Consider the following 22,369-nt stretch of genomic DNA (forward strand, 5'->3'; position numbering starts at 1 on the left):
TGTGCAACCCCCAGCCTTCCAAAGACACATTTTCTTCTGTGCCAGGTCTTCCACGTCCATACTGCAAAATATGCACGCAATATAAACACAAAGATAAATAGACAATATAAATAAGTTAAATACAGATAAGGTGTTCAACAAATCAACAATTATTTGGTGCGTTAAGCACACAATGACATTTTATTATTTCTGTAATATGTCTTGCATTTAAGTTATATAATATTCATCTTTTATTTGTGGAGGAAGTTGATTTCATTATGTATACATCAATCTTTCTTGTGCAAACAACAAAAGGTTGATGTATTCACGTTCAACATGCAGAAAGCAACATAAATATGTCTAACTGTATGCAATTAATTAGTATTATTTGTTGTTTTAAAATATTAAAATTCACTGCTTACCTGCTGTTGCACTGAATTCTATTTCTTCCGTTTCTTTATTGGGCTGTCATCGCGGCTCGCGGGCACGAGCGCAGGTGAAAGGGTTCCGGAAGTAAAATTCGCGATCATTAATTGAAAGTTTTACCGCTAATTATTTAATTCCAGAAGACGCATTTGTCAACAACTCTTTAGCGATGTGGTTGTATATAAGTTGCTATTGTGGTTGCGAATTAGGAATTCGTTGGCAAACTTTTGTAGTCCATTAAAAAAACTACACTACCCATAATTTGTCAACAGTCTGGCGGGTAACGGAAGTTGTGCTTGATGATGGCAAGCGGTTAAATGGAGGAAAGTAATTTGAGCTCCTGCCTTCAAGCGGGAGAAAGACCAAAGAAAAACCAAACGATGAATTTACAGAAATGTCTGGTAAGTAGCTTTAATCAAACTTTTTTACCAAATGGTAACACTTTTTAATATTGCTGAACTTAATATTAGGTCATACTTATAGTTTACTAACATGAACCAACAATACATGTATTAAAGTATTTATTGATTAACAATAATTAATGAAAATACAGTTGATCATTGTTTGTTAATGTTAACCAGCACATCTTTTAGAAATACATTTTAATATTTTACATTAGTAAAATGTAAGATTTTAATAATACATTAGTAAATGGTTGATAAATTATGTTCATTGTTTGTTCATGTTTGTAAATGCATTACCTAACATGAACTATGATTCCTGTAACGTTAACAAATGTACTTTTTTTGTAATCTAAAGTTTATTTTAGTTACTCAACCATGGAAGGTGGTGAAGTGCAACAAAGTAGTCCTGGAGATTTTTGACAAAGGATGCAACATGACAGATGCGTTCCGAAAGTATGGTGTGGACCGAAACACGATTATGCAGAGTGCAGCTATTGCTGAACTGGCCATTGCAGCTCTTATTCTATGCAGAACTATACAGAAATTCAAAATAAACAGGGAGATAAATTATTAAGCATTTACTCAAAATTGTCAAGATGATATTATGGCAGATGAGAGCATTGCACACAAAATACAACACATGAAAAATGAGGGGAAATTGCTTTTAATAAAAAAAATATTGATTGTTGTAAAGAAAAAAAAGGTTTTATATGTATATGTATATACACTTTTTATACTTTATTTTTATAATTATGTTACTTATTTGTTTCTTTTTTATATTATTGCACAGTATATGTTATGTAATGTACAGTAATAAAGATTTTGAAAGTCTAAGTGATACATGGTTTTGAGTGATTTTGGGATCCAGGAAAATCAAAAATGAACCCACAGATGTTAATAACATTAGTTATTGTTGGTTTGGTGGTAAGTCATGTTAGTAAAGTGTTAATTAATGTTAGTTACGCATTAGGTAATGTTGAAATAGTGTACACTTTACAAAAAGGATCATAATTCTATTAATAAATGCTTTGTTAATGATAAATCATGTTAGTAAAGTGTTAATTAACGTTACTTAAGCATTAGGTAATGTTGAAAAAGTGTACACTTTACAATAAGGATCATAATTCTATTAATAAATGCTTTGTTAATGATAAATCATGTTAGTAAAGTGTTAATTAACGTTACTTAAGCATTAGGTAATGTTGAAATAGTGTACACTTTACAATAAGGATCATAATTCTATTAATAAATGCTTTGTTAATGATAAATCATGTTAGTAAAGTGTTAAATAACGTTAGTTAAGCATTAGGTAATGTTGAAATAGTGCACACTTTACAATAAGGATCATAATTCTATTAATAAATATTTTGTTAATGATAAATCATGTTAGTAAAGTGTTAATTAACGTTACTTAAGCATTAGGTAATGTTGAAATAGTGTACACTACAATAAGGATCATAATTCTATTAATAAATGCTTTGTTAATGATAAATCATGTTAGTAAAGTGTTAATTAACGTTACTTAAGCATTAGGTAATGTTGAAATAGTGCACACTTTACAATAAGGATCATAATTCTATGAATAAATGCTTTGTTAATGATAAATCATGTTAGTAAAGTGTTAGCAAACATGAATAACAGATAAAGCTGAGGTTCTGATGTAATACACTCCAAAAGAGTCCTCCTTTGTCCCTGACATTGATCAGGAACTATGCACTTATTAATAGCTTTACCAATTATGCTAACATGATGTTCATGTTAACTAACGCGTTAACTAACATTGTAAGTTTTCATGAACAAGGATTCAGTATTGCTTTATAAATGTGTTGTTCATTACAAGATCAAGTGATCTAATACATTAACAAATGCGTTAGTGTATGAGTGAGTAAACATGAACTAATTAAGCTGTTCATGTAAAGAGATGCATTAGATAATGTGTAAATAAACATTAACAAAGATTAAGTAATGCTGAACAAAGTCCTTAATTTCTGTTAGATCATGTTTACTAATGCATTAGCTAACACATAAATAAATGTTTAGTTAACATTAACAAAGGTAAAGTAATGCTTAATAAATGCGTTATTCATTGTTAGTTCATGTTAACTAATGCATTAACTAATGTTACCTAATGCACCCTTATTGTAAAGTGTTACCCAGTATTTATTAATCACACTCTTACTCAAACACACAATATGCACAAAGTGCAAACACACATCAACAGTAGTAGTAATGGTCTTAAGGCTGGCGGCAGACAGACACAGATTGAGTTATCAGGCATGGGTCAAAGGCAGGCAGCGTGATTTAGAGTCCGTGTATCAGGCTTGGGTCGAGGGCAGGCAGCGAGTATCAGAGTCCGTGTATCAGGCGTGGGTTGTGAGCAGGCAGAAGGCGAAGCAGAGTCAGAAACAGGCTAGAGTAATACACAGGAGATCAGGCAGGATATAACGCTCAGTAATGCTGGCCGGGGCTGAACAAGACTTCGCACTGACTAAGTGTTTGAGTGCGGCTTATAAAGGGTACGTGGGTCGTTAACTGAAATGTGATTCAGGTGTGCACGATCAGTGTAAGTGGATGATGTAATGCTAGAAGTCCGGAGATGGCGGCCTCTGCTGGCCAGCGAGGGGAATGACTGGGACCGAGTCGGTGACAGTAGACTTGCTGTACGTTATTATTCTAATTTTTTTGCTGCTGAAACCACTGACGAACAAAGCAGTAATGAATTGCTACAGGACATTCCTTCTTTAACTTCAACGCAAAAATAACTTTTAGAGGTTGATTTTAAGTTTGAAGAAATTACTGCTGCTGTTATGGACCTTTTTTCAGAAACAGCACCTGGAATAGATGGAATATCTTCTCAATTTTTAAAAACATTTTGGACTTTAATAGGAGCTGATTATTATGAAGTGCTTAAAGAATGTATGAAAAAGGGGATTCTTCCTGTCAGTTGTCAACGGGCTATTTTAAATTTGCTACCGAAAAAAGGAGATTTAACTCTTTTAAAAAAGTGGAGGCCAGTAGCAGTTTTGTGTTCTGAATACAAAATTATATCAAAATGTTTATCAAACAGGCTAAATAATGTATTGCATGAAATCATTCACAAAGATCAATCATACTGTGTAAAAGGAAGATTTTTTCTTTTAAAAATAAAATTTATCTTGGATTTTTGTCATTAAACCAGGAAAAGGCTTTTGACAGAATTGATCACAACTATCTTTTTGAAACTTTAAAAGCTTTTGGTTTTGGTGACAGTTTTATTTCCATGGTTAAAGTTCTGTATAAAAAGGCTACATGTATGGTTAAAATTGCTGGTGGTCTTAGTGTTCCTATTGAAATTCACAGGGGTATCAGACAAGGTTGTCCTCTTTCAGGACAACTCTATAGTATAGTTATTGAGCCACTGTTGTGTAAATTAAGAAGATGGTTAACTGGGTTAAGTGTTCCTGAACTAGACTTCCAAGAGCCTGTAAAGATTTCTGCATATGCTGATGATGTAACAGTTATAGTTAAAGACCATAGTGATGTTTAATTTTTGACCTGCCACCAACCTGTCATGTTTCTGAACAGTCAGCGCATCCGAGATGGCACAGTGACTAACGCTCGTGTAGCCACGTGGCTAATGGCCCTCTAGGGCCGCTGTATTGAATCAGGGTACACCTTAAGCCACAAATCAACACTGGGCAATGGCCTGGCTGCTTGATTGTACGACTGACAAACCATCCGCAACGCCCACAGTGGATGAACCTCAGCCACCTCAGTCAACCTGTTATAAGTACTTTGATGAGAATGCGTGCCAAGGTCTGCCTACAGCCTATGTCGACGGATGCTCCTACAATCACGAGGGCACCCTCAAAGCAGGGGCAGGCGTCCTATGGCTAAACGACCGGCCTTGTACACCACAATATTTCATGTTGGGTCCACAATCATTGCAGTATGCAGAAATTGCAGCCATCCTTATTACCCTTCAGATCGCAGCAGCAAATGACGTCAGAGAGCTCCTTATCTGCACAGACTTTAATTATGCCAGACTCAGTTTCAAGTGCCACCTCCTAGGGTGGAAACAAAATGGCTTCAAAACCATCAACAACAAGCCCGTGAAACGCAACACCTTTTTCAAGCAGGTGATCACATCACCGACAGACACATCATGGTCATTTATTGGAAAAAGGTAAAAGGACAATCTAAACTTCCAGGCCCCGACAAGGACCTGAATGATCAAACAGACGCCCTTGCAAAGAGGGGTGCACTACATGGCGAACCATGGTTACCACCCAACCAAGACCACTACCCCACAGCGGCAGCCATCACCCGCAAGCAACAAGCTTGCCACACCCAAACACCGCTGCCACAACCAATATCACTGTCTCCACAAATGTCTACAAACGACATTGCGGATATGCAAGCGGCTGACTCTTCCATTCAGAATATTTTGAACCACCTTTTAGACCCTGCCAACCACCCAATCCTGTCTGAGCCCACGTGCAGCGCTGACTTTAAAAAACTCTTTCGTGTCAAAGACATATTGCGTGTGAACTGTGACATTCTATGGTTTGTCTCTCATGATTGGCTGGGGACATTTCCCCGATCTACAAGGGGTAACAAGTATTTTCTCACGGTGGTATGCCAAATCACCAAGTGGGTAGAATGCCTCCCAGCACCCAATGAGCACCACAGCCCAGACCACGGCATACCTGCTAATGAACCACGTCTTCTCCCGGTTTGGACTGCCGTGGAGAGTTGACTCAGACTGAGGCACTCACTTCACGGCTGAGATTATGCAAGAAGTATGGAGACTTCTGGGCGTACACGCCCAACTGCACATCAGTCACCATCTCATCTCGTCAGGCCAAGTGAAAAGGACCAAAAGATTGGTGGTGAGCATGCTAAGGAAATATGTGGCTGCTAACCAAAAGGACTGGGACGTCAAACTCCCATTAGTGCTAATGGCCATCAGAGCCACACCACACAAGCCAACTAAAGTATCGTCATTTGAACTCATGACCGGGCGACAAATGACACTGCCGCTGCACCTGTTATATGAAACAGGAGATTTAAACCTCATAACGGCCTACACCACACATCAGTACCTGGATGAACTTCACAGACATCTGAGGACGAGAGACGTGGAAATCCTACTAAAACATTGCGTACGCACAAAGCTGTAAATGTGCGTACGCAGAAAAAAGTTCAGATGTATGAAACACTGCGTACGCCGAATCCCATGCATATTCTTTTGTACATCCGAATGAACGTGAAACTGAGCGCAACATACACAAGCGCAACCCCTCCCTGCCTCCTTCCCCGTATAAACATGCTAAGGACTCTACTTTGGCTAAACCAAACAAAAAAGCAATGGCAAAAGCAAGCAAGAAGAGAAACTGTGAACAGAATGTAAATTGGAGGTGATGCTTTCGGAGGTAGACCGGAGAAAAACTGTGTTATTTGCAAGTTTGTCCTCCGGAATTAACAACAAAAGAAAAAAAATAGAGTGGGGAGAGTTTAGCTGATGCGGTTAACACAGTTAAGTCTGAACATCGCACTGTGTGGATTAAAAAAAAAATAGTGTGATTTATAGGTGTAAATGTTGTAATGCTATCAATCAGGCACGTGCACACATAGGGATCAACCTGTGCAGTGCACATGCCCTTTTTAGTCCTGGATAGAAAGTGCCCTTCCAAAATGATCAAAAGTGCCCCCACGATATACCCCCCTCCCCCGTACCACCCTTCAGTAGGTGGGCGACAACACCACTCTTGAATATGCATTGACGTTGGTTTGAATCCAGCATCAAATGAACTTATTCTTCACCCCCCCCCCACCCCCGCCCCCCCGCTACATATCCGATTTTGCCTACTATTTAACACAAGAAAGACACGTAGGAATCATTAATAAGTCTGTGCATCATTTTTTTTTTGCACATTTATTGAATGGAAATGTTTCTGATTCACGCATGCAAATTCATATTCAGATGGCGCCTTTATAGCAATGTGTGTTAAGTAGATCACTCCCATTAGATTGGGAAAACAGGCGACAGCTGCAAATTGCGCTTTAATGTTTGGCTGGTCAACTGTACGGTATGGAAACCTTATATACCTGCTAGATGAACCTGTCTCATACAGCTGCCATTGCACAGCTCAAAGACACTTCGTAGAGTGCAATTTAACACAACTGCCTCTAAGAGTCGCCAATGGAAATAAAACAGACACGCACAAAAAATGTGCGTACGCCAGCCATGAAGCTGGTGTGGAGCTGCGCACATTCATTGTCATTCATTGTTAGTAAATCCAAACGTTAGCGATTCTGAGCGTGAAACCTGGCGTACGCAAAGTTTTTGTGCGTACGCAGCATTGATACATGAGGCCCCAGAAGTGTGCAAAAGGTTGAAAGGCATACTATGACAAGAAGGCCTCACACCAGCAACTGGATGTGGGTGACAACGTCTGGTATTATAAGTTCAACCAGCCACCTCAAACAACCTCCCGTTGGTTATCCAAGAAGTTCCTACCACACTGGACAGGACCTTATGTGATAGTTGAACTCTCCACGGTAGCCTACCGGATAAAAATGGGCAGAGGACAGAGAGAGCCGATACTTAAATGGGTCCATCGTAACCAAATTAAAAGACATTCAATCACCGGCCAAAAAAGAGGGGGTGGGGGTGAAGCCAACCCAACCCCGCATCCGGTCTCACAATGAAAGTTTCAAACAGGGACAGCCTCACTGACCTCCTGCTTTCTCTCTCTCTCCTTCTCTCCCCTTTTTTACTATCTCTCCAACACAGGATGCTGCTGTGGGCTATGATACTGCGCTTGTGTCTCGCCAGAGGAGAACGACAACCTGATTTACTGTCACCCGGACCCCCATCAGGCATTGTGCTGAGGGAACAATCTGGACTCCTGATGACCAACTGCCGAGCCTACACTCAGAAAGTGTACGTGCGGCTCGACCCCCGCAACATCTACAGAGCCCACTCCTCGCGAAAAACCACTCATTAGAGCTGGGCTGGGGCCAAATAGACGGAAAATGCCCTCACACATGCAGAGTCAGACACCGGACACATGCTCACTTAGTTGCAGAAAATGACAGTAACCCAGGCCGAGTTGGGAGGGCATGGCCCACGCCCCAAGCGATTCTTAGGAGCAATACTGGGAGCCGCAGCAGCCGTTGGAACCCTGTTCAACATAGGGGTCACCTCTGTTAATGCTATGAACTTTGCCACGGTTCGCAGACATGTGAGTGAGATCCAAATAGAAATACCCCAACTAAGAGAACAGCTGGCCACCCAAAGCAGCATGCTCCAAACCCTTGTCCAGACATTAAAGGGCACGGTGGTAGTACTCAATACCCACGGGTCCTACTTAATAGAACTGTGGCTTCCATGAAGCAGTTATTTTCTGTCTTCCAAAGTGACTTTGCCCACACACAACTAGTCACTGCCTTAATGTCGGACATGCTGCGCGAAGTGAGCTTCTCTATTGACAGCGTGGTTATGGGCAGAATCCCACCTTATCTCGTGCCCCTGAGCCTGGTACAAACAGCTGTAGACTCTGCTACCCTAAGGCCGACAGACACCCTCCAAGTCCACCTTGCCTACGCCTTAGGAAGTGCCATCCCTTTATACGTCGACCCTATGCAAAACGAGCTGGCCTTCCTCCTAAATCTAAAACTCGTTGCATCTACGTCCCGCGCATCGACCAAAGCTCGCACAACACAAGAGAGAGTAAATGCAAGTATGTTTTTCCATATTTCTAAGCTGTGCCCCTTTTTAAGGTGTTTATGATTAACTGGTGATTCTCGTTAGGTGTGGTTGAACTGAATTTTTCAAATTTGTCTTTCTGTACCTAATTTCTGCATTTCATCGCTTTTCTGTTTCTTTCTGTTTTGTTATATGTGCCATATATCCGATTATAGCCTATTTAGAATTAGTATGCGTTTGTCTGTTATGTTATGCCCATATATTTCTTTACTCAGTTTACGTTAGTTTGATATGTGTTAGATTAGTCAATAAACCTCATTATAATCGCATGGGATTGTTTTTGTTTGCCTCACAGAAAAAAGTCACTGAAATGATAGATCCTTTTGCTACCAGCTGCTATTTAAGTCAATCAAAACTTATGAATGATTAAGCTACCTCACAAGAAGTAGTAATAATTCCCTTTCTAAATAAATAGATCCGTACAGAATCCGCTCGGACGAGCGGCGAGGTCTGAGTATATTTGTTTGGTCAAATTAACAATAAGTTAATGCAGAATATTAATGATTAACAATATTTGTTATTGTTGATAATTAATATCCATAATCTGAGAGTCCGCTTGGCCGAGCGGCGGGATCAGATACTATTATGTATTTGTTTAACCAAATTGACATTTCTTGAGAACATCCTTAACACCGCCGGGGATGTTATGGGAACGTTCTGAAAACGTCACAATTTCCAAAAAAGTATGGTCCCCTAAACATTCTGAATGTTTTGTAAAGGTCCCCCAAATAACGTCCTCCACACCTTTAAAGAACTCAACATCGTGACCTTCTCACAACGTCCTGGGAACGTTACTAGAGGACGTCCTTAACGCCGATGGGGACGTTCTGAGAACGTTCTGGGAACGTCAAATTTCTAGCTGGGCTCTGTTACAAGGCCATCGAACAAAATGCTAACTAATGGTTCTTTGTCATCTAACACATTTTCAGGGTTGTCAACAATTCCACTGTGAGCTATGGCTGTCTGACAAAACCTCTTGGTGAATTCATTCACAGATTCATTTTTCTTGAATCTTAGTCACTCTAGACCAATTTATTTTGGGTCCCATGATGTATTTTTAGAGTTTTCAAAACACCCTCTCTCAAATCATAGTTACTGGCATGTTGCAGATCAGAAAGAGCTAGCAGATTCAAAACTGTTGAATTCAGATTCTGTTAGAATTTGAGACATTAGCTGTAAAACTTCTGTTTACGACGTGTCATAAAGATGCATTTTGCTGATTAGAGCTTTCCTAAACTCAAAAAAATTTGTGCAGGCTGAAGGTAAACTCTGAGACAGTCTTTCGATGTCTTTAGGTCCTAGGGCTTTGCTAACAATTTGAACTTGGACAACAGAAGCATTGGGAGAAACACTTTCAATTTCCATAATTCTCTGATTTCCTCCTAGCACCACAAACATTCACTGACTATACAGGTACATCTTTCATTTGTGGGAAATGCCTAGCTAAAATCAGCTTAATCAGCCTAGCCAGGGTGGGAGCCCAGTAAAGACCAGCTATTTTCAGTAGTGATGGGTTATTCTTGAACGATTCATTCATTTTGAATAAATCTTCAATATGACTCGGGAACTAAGAGTCCTCTCAGGGAATGATTCGTTCATCCACGTGTGCGCTCATATGTGCAGGTGGTATCGTTCATCGCGGAAAGGCAGAAGCCAGGAAAAAGAGTTGATCCGTTCATCTCTCGAGTCCTCTATTGGGTTTGAGTCATTCATTCCTCACGGGCCGATCATATGCGTTTAGAGCTGGAAAAAGAGTTGATCCGTTTAACTCTCGAGTCCTCGAGTTTGAGTCTTTCTGTCACGTTATGAACGAACGACTCAAGAACCAGAAGACTCGAAAGGTGAACTAATTATCATAGTTTCTATCAACTCAGACTGTGTACATTCGTTAAGATTATATGTGACTGTCAGTGTAACGTGAACAAACCACTGACATTTGAAGACATAAAGAGGTGAGCTGAGCCGAGCAGAGAGACAACAATATCTTCATAGACAAAAGAGCCGGTAAACATTGAATTATTATTTTATCCTTCTTATAGTATTCTATTTATGACTTATTTGTAGTGTGATCAAAATTTTGGGCTAGTTGTAGATGTATTTGGAAGCAATTCATAACATTTTAATAATATTTTGGCAAATTAAAACCAAATTAACGAAATGACGGAAAAAAAGGTTCGTTCATCTCGATGAAAGAGACTCAAAGATCCAAGTCAGTAAAATGATTCGAAAATGAGGCTGGTTAAGTTGGTTTTAGCTGGTCATTTTCCTGCCTGACCAGCTAAGACCAGGCTGGAAACCCGCCTGGAAATGGCCAAAACCCCTCTAAAAACAGGCTGGTTGACCAGCTAAAACCAGCCAACCTACCTGGGCTGATTTAAGCTGGATTTTTCAGCAGAGGATTACAAAAATGTTGCACTGATGACTAACTTCCCTGCTGAAAACAGAGGATAACTAATTTTAGCACAAAAATGCTAACTTCGCTGTCTGAAAATCAGAGGATAACAAAATTTTAGCACCGAAGGCTAAACAACAGAAAGGCCTCTGTCTGACAAAAACAGAGGATTACTTGTGTATCTCTAAAATAAAATTTAGAGGATAACTTAGCTAAATAAATCCACAGCTGTTTCCCAGCGCCCCGATGAGGACGCACTGAGGCGCTGTTTTTCCACATGTCAATGTTTATTCATAGCTTAAACCAAAAAGGACAAGAGTAGACTTGAAAAACTTTAAATCAGTTTAAAGCCACAACAGCTAAGCACCCATTGCAGCTTGTTGTTTTTCAACAAAAAGCTTATAATGTATTTGATCAATTTGTGTAAGTTTTGCAGAAAACGCTTATTAGATATGGTGTACATATCGTATAATAACAACACATGCACACATTCATTGCTGTACTTCACAGTTTATTTTAAAAGGTCAGAGTCCACAGAAAAACATCCCATCAAGCACATTTAGTCCACTGACACAATAGTGTTGAATTTTGGATGGTTATTATACGACTCAGTCTTCATATACCTTGATATAAAACCTGTATAAAACTTGTATTACATTGGTACTCAAATGAAATATATCCACCATGGCTCTCGTCGGAACTTTCAATATGACGAAACCAACTCCATAAAGTAATTTTGGTCAACTTCTCGACGTCCACCGAGGAATATTCGCTGACGCGCTGATCACAGTTGACCCGCCTGGCCAGGTTGGCTAACACAGCAGTCACACCCATCAGTAATATCAACTTTGATCTTTTTAACATCCGCTCGCTTGCGTGTAAGGGGTGTCTTATGCAGGACCTCCTCTTTGACCGCAAGTTTGACTTTTTATGTCTAACTGAAACTTGGCAGCAGCCAAATGACTTTAGTTCCCTAAATTATGCTACTCCACCAGGGTTTGTTTATATTTCTCAAACTCGTGACTGTGGCAAAGGAGGCAGTCTCGCGGTGAATTCACCGCGAGAAATGGAGGATCGCGTCAGTCAGCGTTCCTACCTGTCAATCATTTGAGGTAACTGTATGTCAGCTCTCTGGACCAACTCTCACAATCATTGCCGTTTTGTACCGCCCACCTAAGCCAAACAGCGAATTTAATGCTGACTTTGCAGCATTCATGACTCATCTCTATACACTCTCGCCCAACATAATACTTCTTGGAGATTTTAACATTCATATGGATAATGACAACAACACTCTCACTAAAGATTTCACATCCTGTTTAGATAGTTTTGGACTTCAACAATACGTAGACTTTCCCACATATGATAAAGGTCATATTCTGGACTTGATTTGCTGTTCTGGTGTTACACCTGATAACTGTAAATCTGACTCCTTCCCTTTCTCTGATCAAATGCTACTTTCATTCAGTGTTAAGCTTTCACTTTCCAAATGTAATCCTTCATGCACAATATCATTCCGAAAAATTAAGGACATCAACTTGGACACTTTATCTTATGATATCAACAGCCTTCCCAGTACTGACTGTCTTCATACACGAGATAAACTGCTCTCTCACTACAACAATAACCTTCACAACCTCCTAAACAATCATGCTCCACTAAAAACCAGGACTGTTTCATTTACTCTGTCTGGACCTTGGTTCACTACAGCTCTTAGACAATTAAAATCAAAAGGACGTCAGCTTGAAAAGACTCTACAGGAAAACCAATCTTACTGTACACAAGAACATGTATGCACATCGCATTCATCATTATAAAGACTGTATTTATGCAGCTAAATCCGCATACTATTCCAGTTTAATCAGCTCAAATGAAAGCAATTCTAAAGCCCTCTTTTCTCTCTTCACTAACATAACAAAACCCTCCATCTCACTTCCTCCAAACCTATATATTGTGGATTTCTGTAACAATTTAGCTTAATTTTTCTCTTCAAAAATTGAACACATTTATCAGCAAATTCTGTCCACTTCTGTTTTGAATCCATCTGTCCAAGTCATATTCACCCCTTCTCATTTATTTTCAGAATTTGTTCTACCCTCAGTAACTGAAATATATAGTCTTATTCTTAAATCCAAACCATCTACCTGCAGGAGACCCACTACCTACTACTCTTGTAAAGGCTATACTCTATTCCCTGTATCACTGACATAATTCACTCCTATCTCACCACTGGTATCTTTCCTTCCTCTCTCAAAGTTGTTGCTGTTACTCCAATTTTAAATGAAACCTGGTTTAGATCCCAATAATCATATACATATGATTATACATATATGTATGTATATATATATATATATATATATATATATATATATATATATATATATATATATATATATATATATATATATGTGTGTGTGTGTGTATGTGTGTGTGTGTGTGTGTGTGTGTGTATATATATATATATATATATATATATATATATATATATATATATATATATATATATATATGTGTGTGTGTGTGTGTGTGTGTGTGTGTGTGTGTGTGTGTGTGTGTGTGTGTGTGTGTGTGTGTGTGTGTATGTAACGAAATAAATATTTAACATGATAATAGTTTATTATTAAATCCTGCTTTAATGGGAGTGCAGTTCCTGCTAGTTCGCCGGTGGAGCTATTGCACACAGAGTCTGTGCATAGACTGCAGCAGAGTTAGGGAGAACTGCTGCACTTACAGAAAAAAAAAAGGTACAAAATTGTACCTTTTAGGGTACAAATGGCCCGTCACTGGGATGGTACCCTTAAGGGTACAAATTTGTACCTCTATTTAAAGGTACAAAATTGTACCTTCTACATTTGTACCCTTTAAGGGACAATTTTGTACCCCCAAGGAACAAAATTGTAGACACTGAAGGTACAAAAATGTACCTTTTTATATTATATAGTATTTTCAGGGTACTGACCCAGGCATTTTGATCTTTTGATGACTGCATGCACAAATAAATAAATAAAATATTTTGGTTCACAGATGTCCATTTTTATTTATTAATGTAGAAATATTTCATTACAACTCACAACTGAATGTGTTAAGAAATAAAATTACACAGCAAGTATAAAGCAGACATGTAAAACAGTAAAAAGAACAATTTAGATAACAAATAAAAACTAAATAATCTACACAATACAAAGACCACAAGAATACTGTTTAAGATTTATAAACACATTACACAGGCTACATCAAGTACTGCACTTTATAAAGTCCAAAGTATTTGTCTTAAGTTGAATACTCGGTCATAATAAATAATTTGTCATCAACATTTTCTCTGAATTTCAGAATGAAGGCAATGTTTCTCTATACATTGCTTCAACAGTGCAGAAAACCAAATACATCAGTAGCCTCTTCCTCAACATCAGTAGATTACTCCTCATCATCCTCAAGTGGAGTTGTAATTTGTTGTAACACAATATGTGTTTATGCTTTTGATAAACATGACATGTAAAGCACTCATATCTGGAAAATGTTCTTTGATAGTCATTAGGACCACAAGATATTTAAAAATTTGCTTTATGCATGAATGATAGCAGTGTGCTGGATTAACTTGATGATTGTGATTATCCCAAGAGCATGTAGAGAAACAAAAAACAAGTGTGATCATTCTGGTAACTGGAGTAGATCGAGGCTTGTCACCGTCCACCGTTCATTCAAAACATTACACTGCAGAAACATCAAGGTGTTCTTTTAATAAGATGGATATGTCAAAAATGTATATTCGTCCACATCATTAGCCCGGCCAATCGCAATCCCATCAACTCTGAAGACTGCCGTGACTCGTCTTGTTAACACAGTTGTCCAGTCGGTGGTGTCCTCCTGTACTTGAACTGTTGGATGTGGTGAAGATGGTTGTAAATGACAAAGCAATAATTACATTAATATCAGTCACTCTATTACTTATGAAGAGAAAATGAACATGCATAGAAAGTAAAATAATTAATATTCACTGATTAAAAAAAAAAAGTATCACAGATTAAAAGACTAATATAAATATTATTCATTCATTCAATTTCTTTTCGGCTTAGTCCCTTTATTAATCTGGGGTCGCCATAGTGGAATGAACCACCAACTTATCCAGTTTTATGCAGAAGATGCCCTTCTAGCTGCAACCCAGTACTACGAAACTTCCAGACACACTTATTCACCACACATTTATACACTACAGACAAATAAGCTTACCAAATTCAGCTATAGCGCATGTCTTGGACTTGTGGGGAAACCGGAGCACTTGGAGGAAACCCTCACGAACACTGGAAGAACATGCAAACTCCTCACACAAATGCCAACTGACCCAGCCGAAGCTCGAATTAGCGACCTTCTTGCTGTAAGGTGACAGCACTACCCACTGCGTCAACCTCATATAAAGAATATCAAGCATTATAAAATGCATTTATCACAGCATATACTAAACACAGGGTTCTTACACCTTTTCAAACTTCAAATTCCAGCACTTTTTAAGCACTTTCAAGGTGCATTTTTATGCTTTTCCAGCACCTAACAACCGCGGTAAATTACGTTTATATTTGCTGTATGTACTTTTCCACATTTAAATCCATAATTTGTGCTATTTTACAAAACACAATATAATATTTCAAATTAAATTGTTGAATACTTGAGCATAGATTTATTGGGACAGTTCACCCAAAAAAATTGTTAAAAAAAAAAAAACATTCAGTTATTGGATGAAGTATCTTTTTAAGTTTGGTCTTTTTCTATCTAAAGTTGATATCTCAAAATGAGCTTACAGTCAGATTTTGTTTGAGTGTAGTACCAAACTTTCAAGAACAGACATTCATGATATTTCATGTGCATTGCTATTTAAAATTCCTGTAAAAAATTGAATCCTTATGAGTCTGAGAATATCCTTGCTGCAAATTAACGAACTCTTCCTATATCAACTGTTTTGAAAATCAGTCACCAAATATGGAAACCATAGTTTGTAAGCTTTCATAAATTAATTTTCTTTTCAGCTTAGTCCCGTTGTTAATTAGGGGTCACTACAGCAGAATGAACCGCCAACTTATCCAGCATATGTTTTACACAGCGGATGCCCTTCCAGCCGCAACACAACACCAGGAAACACCCATACACTCTTGTATTCAAACAGAAACACTACATCCAATTTGGCCTATTCAATTCAACTATAGCGCATGTGTTTGGACTGTGAAGGGAAACCAGAGCACCCAGAGGAAACCCATGTGAACACAAGGAGAAACTTCACACAGAAACACCAACTGACCCGACTGGGACTCAAACCAGCAACCTTCTTGCTGTGAGGCGAACATGCTACCCACTGCGCTACCATGACGCCGAACTTTCATCAATATTAGTCTTTATTTTTGTCAATATTACTTTAGGTTAGGACTAAGGTACTGTTGTAACTATGCAAATGTCCCACCTGTCAAATTGTGACAGTTAAGGGGTTAAAGGAAAACATGTTTAATGGTTCAAAAGCTATCACCTCTCTGTATAAGTCTTTATATAACCTATATATAAATGATAAATAATCAACAGACTAGGGATGTGCACAATTATTCGATTTATCGAACTCATCAGCGACAATCGAGCATGAAAACAATGATCGATTAGCTCTAAAATTAAATTACTTTCATTCTTTCTGATTGGTTATGCTGGTATTTGGGCTGTAATTTGATATTTGATTGGTTATGGCTGCAGGGAGTAGTTGCGGTCTAGAGGCGAGACTTGAGTGCAGACCAACATAGGGGGGTCACACACCAGCTTTATTTTATTTACCTCCACCGACTGATCATTTTGAAAGAAATGTTATTTTAATCTTTAAGTTTTACCTATGTGGTAAAAAAATATTCAGGCTATTTTTATTTTAAGTTTACGCAGCCAAATTTTGCTAGCTTCTAATTTTAGTTAGGATGTGCTACTTAACAGTCGTTTGATTAAGTTTTGGTGAAACTTTATTTTTGCGAACCTTTTACAAAAAAAAAAAAAAACCTTTTCTGATCCACATCTGTTGTGATGCTGCTGAAGTAAAATAAATATTTTGAATAAAATAACTGAAATGCAGTGAAAATCTATGTCTCTGACTGAGTTTGCATTACTGCTTATTTTGACCTCTGCTGGCTGAGAAAAGCTCATTTTCAACGTTCAATTCAGAAAGTGATAAAAACAGATCCAGCCACTAAAAAGCATTTTCTTTTTGTTTTAGACATTTTTTTCATGCACTGTTAAATGTGTTTAAGAAAGTTGCAAGTGAAAATTTATGTCTCTGACTGAGTTTGCATTACTGCTTATTTTGACCTCTGCTGGCTGTGAAAAGCTCATTTTTAACGTTCAATTCAGAAAGTGATAAAACCAGATCCAGCCACTAAAATGCATCATTCTTTTTGTTTTAGATAACATTTCATGCACTGTTAAACATGTTAAAGCAAGTTGCAAGTGAAAATCTATGTCTCTGACTGAGTTTGCATTACTGCTTATTTTGACCTCTGCTGGCTGAGAAAAGCTCATTTTCAACGTTCAATTCAGAATGTGATAAAACCAGATCCAGCCACTAAAAAGCATTTTCTTTTGTTTTAGACATTATTTCATGCACTGTTAAATGTGTTTAAGAAAGTTGCAAGTGAAAATCTATGTCTCTGATTGAGTTTGCATTACTGCTTATTTTGACCTCTGCTGGCTGTGAAAAGCTCATTTTCAATGTTCAATTCAGAAAGTGATAAAACCAGATCCAGCCACTAAAATGCATCATTCCTTTTGTTTTAGACAACATTTCATGCACTGTTAAACATGTTAAAGCAAGTTGCAAGTGAAAATCTATGTCTCTGACTGAGTTTGCATTACTGCTTATTTTGACCTCTGCTGGCTGTGAAAAGCTCGTTTTCAACGTTCAACTCAGAATGTGATAAAACCAGATCCAGCCACTAAAATGCATCATTCTTTTTGTTTTAGACAACATTTCATGCACTGTTAAACATGTTAAAGCAAGTTGCAAGTGAAAATCTATGTCTCTGACTGAGTTTGCATTACTGCTTATTTTGACCTCTGCTGGCTGAGAAAAGCTCATTTTCAACGTTCAATTCAGAATGTGATAAAACCAGATCCAGCCACTAAAATGCATCATTCTTTTTGTTTTAGACAACATTTCATGCACTGTTAAACATGTTAAAGCAAGTTGCAAGTGAAAATCTATGTCTCTGACTGAGTTTGCATTACTGCTTATTTTGACCTCTGCTGGCTGAGAAAAGCTCATTTTCAACGTCCAATACAGAAAGTGATAAAACCAGATCCAGCCACTAAAATGCATCATTCTTTTTGTTTTAGACAACATTTCATGCACTGTTAAACATGTTAAAGCAAGTTGCAAGTGAAAATCTATGTCTCTGACTGAGTTTGCATTACTGCTTATTTTGACCTCTGCTGGCTGTGAAAAGCTCATTTTCAACGTTCAAATCAAATTGTTATAAAACCAGATCCAGCCACTAAAATGCATCATTCTTTTTGTTTTAGACAACATTTCATGCACTGTTAAACATGTTAAAGCAAGTTGCAAGTGAAAATCTATGTCTCTGACTGAGTTTGCATTACTGCTTATTTTGACCTCTGCTGGCTGAGAAAAGCTCAATTTCAACGTTCAATTCAGAAAGTGATAAAAACAGATCCAGCCACAAAAAAAGCATTTTCTTTTTGTTTTAGACAACATTTAATGCACTGTTAAACATGTTAAAGCAAGTTGCAAGTAAAAATCTATGTCTCTGACTGAGTTTGCATTACTGCTTATTTTGACCTCTGCTGGCTGAGAAAAGCTCATTTTCAACGTTCAATTCAGAAAGTGATAAAAACAGATCCAGTCACTAAAAAGCATTTTCTTTTGTTTTAGACATTATTTCATGCACTGGTTAATATGTTTAAGATAATTGCAAGTGAAAATCTATGTCTCTGACTGAGTTTGCATTACTGCTTATTTTGACCTCTGCTGGCTGAGAAAAGCTCCTTTTCAACGTCCAATAAGGAATGTGACAAAACCAGATCCAGCCACCAAAATGCATCATTCTTTTTGTTTTAGACAACATTTCATGCACTGTTAAACATGTTAAAGCAAGTTGCAAGTGAAAATCTATGTCTCTGACTGAGTTTGCATTACTGCTTATTTTGACCTCTGCTGGCTGAGAAAAGCTCATTTTCAACGTTCAATTCAGAAAGTGATAAAAACAGATCCAGCCACTAAAAAGCATTTTCTTTTGTTTTAGACATTATTTCATGCACTGGTAGTATGTTTAAAAAAATTGCAAGTGAAAATCTATGTATCTGACTGAGTTTGCATTACTGCTTATTTTGACCTCTGCTGGCTGAGAAAAGCTCATTTTCAACGTTCAATTCAGAAAGTGATAAAACCAGATCCAGCCACTAAAATGCATCATTCTTTTTGTTTTAGACAACATTTCATGCACTGTTAAACATGTTAAAGCAAGTTGCAAGTGAAAATCTATGTCTCTGACTGAGTTTGCATTACTGCTTATTTTGACCTCTGCTGGCTGAGAAAAGCTCATTTTCAACGTTTAATTCAGAAAGTGATAAAAACATATCCAGCCACTAAAAAGCATTTTCTTTTGTTTTAAACACTATTTCATGCACTGTTAAATATGTTTAAGAAAGTTGCAAGTGAAAATCTATGTCTCTGAGTTTGCGTTACTGCTAATTTTGACCTCTGCTGGCTGAGAAAAGCTCATTTTCAATGTTCAATTCAGAAAGTGATAAAACCAGATCCAGCCACTAAAATGCATCATTCTTTTTGTTTTAGACAACATTTCATGCACTGTTAAACATGTTAAAGCAAGTTGCAAATGAAAATCTATGTCTCTGACTGAGTTTGCATTACTGCTTATTTTGACCTCTGCTGGCTGAGAAAAGCTCATTTTCAACGTTCAATTCAGAAAGTGATAAAAACAGATCTAGCCACTAAAAAGCATTTTCTTTTTGTTTTAGACATTATTTCATGCACTGTTAAACACGTTAAAGCAAGTTGCAAGTGAAAATCTATGTCTCTGACTGAGTTTGCATTACTGCTTATTTTGACCTCTGCTGGCTGTGAAAAGCTCATTTTCAACGTTCAATTCAGAAAGTGATAAAACCAGATCCAGCCACTAAAATGCATCATTCTTTTTGTTTTAGACAACATTTCATGCACTGTTAAACATGTTAAAGCAAGTTGCAAGTGAAAATCTATGTCTCTGACTAAGTTTGCATTACTACTTATTTTGACCTCTGCTGGCTGAGAAAAGCTCATTTTCAACGTTCAATTCAGAATGTGACAAAACCAGATCCAGCCACAAAAAAGCATTTTCTTTTTGTTTTAGACAACATTTCATGCACTGTTAAACATGTTAAAGCAAGTTGCAAGTGAAAATCTATGTCTCTGACTGAGTTTGCATTACTGCTTATTTTGACCTCTGCTGGCTGTGAAAAGCTCGTTTTCAACGTTCAATTCAGAAAGTGATAAAACCAGATCCAGCCACTAAAATGCATCATTCTTTTTGTTTTAGACAACATTTCATGCACTGTTAAACATGTTAATGCAAGTTGCAAGTGAAAATCTATGTCTCTGACTGAGTTTGCATTACTGCTTATTTTGACCTCTGCTGGCTGAGAAAAGCTCATTTTCAACGTTCAATTCAGAAAGTAATAAAAACAGATCCAGCCACTAAAAAGCATTTTCTTTTGTTTTAGACATTATTTCATGCACTGGTAAATATGTTTAAGATAATTGCAAGTAAAAATCTATGTCTCTGACTGAGTTTGCATTACTGCTTATTTTGACCTCTGCTGGCTGTGAAAAGCTCATTTTCAACGTCCAATACAGAATGTGGTAAAACCAGATCCAGCCACTAAAATGCATCATTCTTTTTGTTTTAGACAACATTTCATGCACTGTTAAACATGTTAAAGCAAGTTGCAAGTGAAAATCTATGTCTCTGACTGAGTTTGCATTACTGCTTATTTTGACCTCTGCGGGCTGAGAAAAGCTCATTTTCAACGTCCAATACAGAAAGTGATAAAACCAGATCCAGCCACTAAAATGCATCATTCTTTTTGTTTTAGACAACATTTCATGCACTGTTAAACATGTTAAAGCTAGTTGCAAGTGAAAATCTATGTCTCTGACTGAGTTTGCATTACTGCTTATTTTGACCTCTGCTGGCTGAGAAAAGCTCATTTTCAACGTTCAATTCAGAATGTGATAAAACCAGATCCAGCCACTAAAATGCATCATTCTTTTTGTTTTAGACAACATTTCATGCACTGTTAAATATGTTTAAGAAAGTTGCAAGTGAAAATCTATGTCTCTGACTGATTTTGCATTACTGCTTGTTTTGACCTCTGCTGGCTGAGTAAAGCTCATTTTCAACGTCCAATGCAGAATGTGATAAAACCAGATCCAGCTACTAAAATGCATCATTCTTTTTGTTTTAGAGAACATTTCATGCAATGTTAAACATGTTAAAGCAAGTTGCAAGTGAAAATCTATGTCTCTGACTGAGTTTGCATTACTGCTTATTTTGACCTCTGCTGGCTGAGAAAAGCTCATTTTCAACGTTCAATTCAGAAAGTGATAAAAACAGATCCAGCCACAAAAAAAGCATTTTCTTTTTGTTTTAGACAACATTTCATGCACTGTTAAACATGTTAAAGCAAGTTGCAAGTGAAAATCTATGTCTCTGACTGAGTTTGCATTACTGCTTATTTTGACCTCTGCTGGCTGAGAAAAGCTCATTTTCAACGTCCAATACAGAAAGTGATAAAACCAGATCCAGCCACTAAAATGCATCATTCTTTTTGTTTTAGACAACATTTCATGCACTGTTAAACATGTTAAAGCAAGTTGCAAGTGAAAATCTATGTCTCTGACTGAGTTTGCATTACTGCTTATTTTGACCTCTGCTGGCTGTGAAAAGCTCATTTTCAACGTTCAAATCAAATTGTTATAAAACCAGATCCAGCCACTAAAATGCATCATTCTTTTTGTTTTAGACAACATTTCATGCACTGTTAAACATGTTAAAGCAAGTTGCAAGTGAAAATCTATGTCTCTGACTGAGTTTGCATTACTGCTTATTTTGACCTCTGCTGGCTGAGAAAAGCTCATTTTCAACGTTCAATTCAGAAAGTGATAAAAACAGATCCAGCCACAAAAAAAGCATTTTCTTTTTGTTTTAGACAACATTTAATGCACTGTTAAACATGTTAAAGCAAGTTGCAAGTAAAAATCTATGTCTCTGACTGAGTTTGCATTACTGCTTATTTTGACCTCTGCTGGCTGAGAAAAGCTCATTTTCAACGTTCAATTCAGAAAGTGATAAAAACAGATCCAGTCACTAAAAAGCATTTTCTTTTGTT

The 22,369-nt window shown here is 37.5% G+C and overlaps 1 long non-coding RNA gene and 1 pseudogene across 1 annotated transcript; both read left to right on the forward strand.

Moving 5' to 3' along the window:
- The first annotated feature begins 693 nt into the window (after positions 1-693).
- Positions 694-1,647, forward strand: LOC147843501 (uncharacterized). The gene is made up of 2 exons (XR_015493605.1): positions 694-806; positions 1,165-1,647. It is a non-coding gene; the product is annotated as an uncharacterized LOC147843501 (long non-coding RNA).
- Positions 1,648-7,864: 6,217 nt separating this feature from the next.
- Positions 7,865-8,575, forward strand: LOC147843502 (uncharacterized; annotated as a pseudogene).
- The last annotated feature ends 13,794 nt before the right edge of the window (positions 8,576-22,369 follow it).

Source organism: Danio rerio, chromosome 6 (assembly GCF_052040795.2).
Source record: "Danio rerio strain M-AB ecotype USA chromosome 6, GRCz13ab, whole genome shotgun sequence".
Lineage (NCBI taxonomy): Eukaryota > Metazoa > Chordata > Actinopteri > Cypriniformes > Danionidae > Danio > Danio rerio.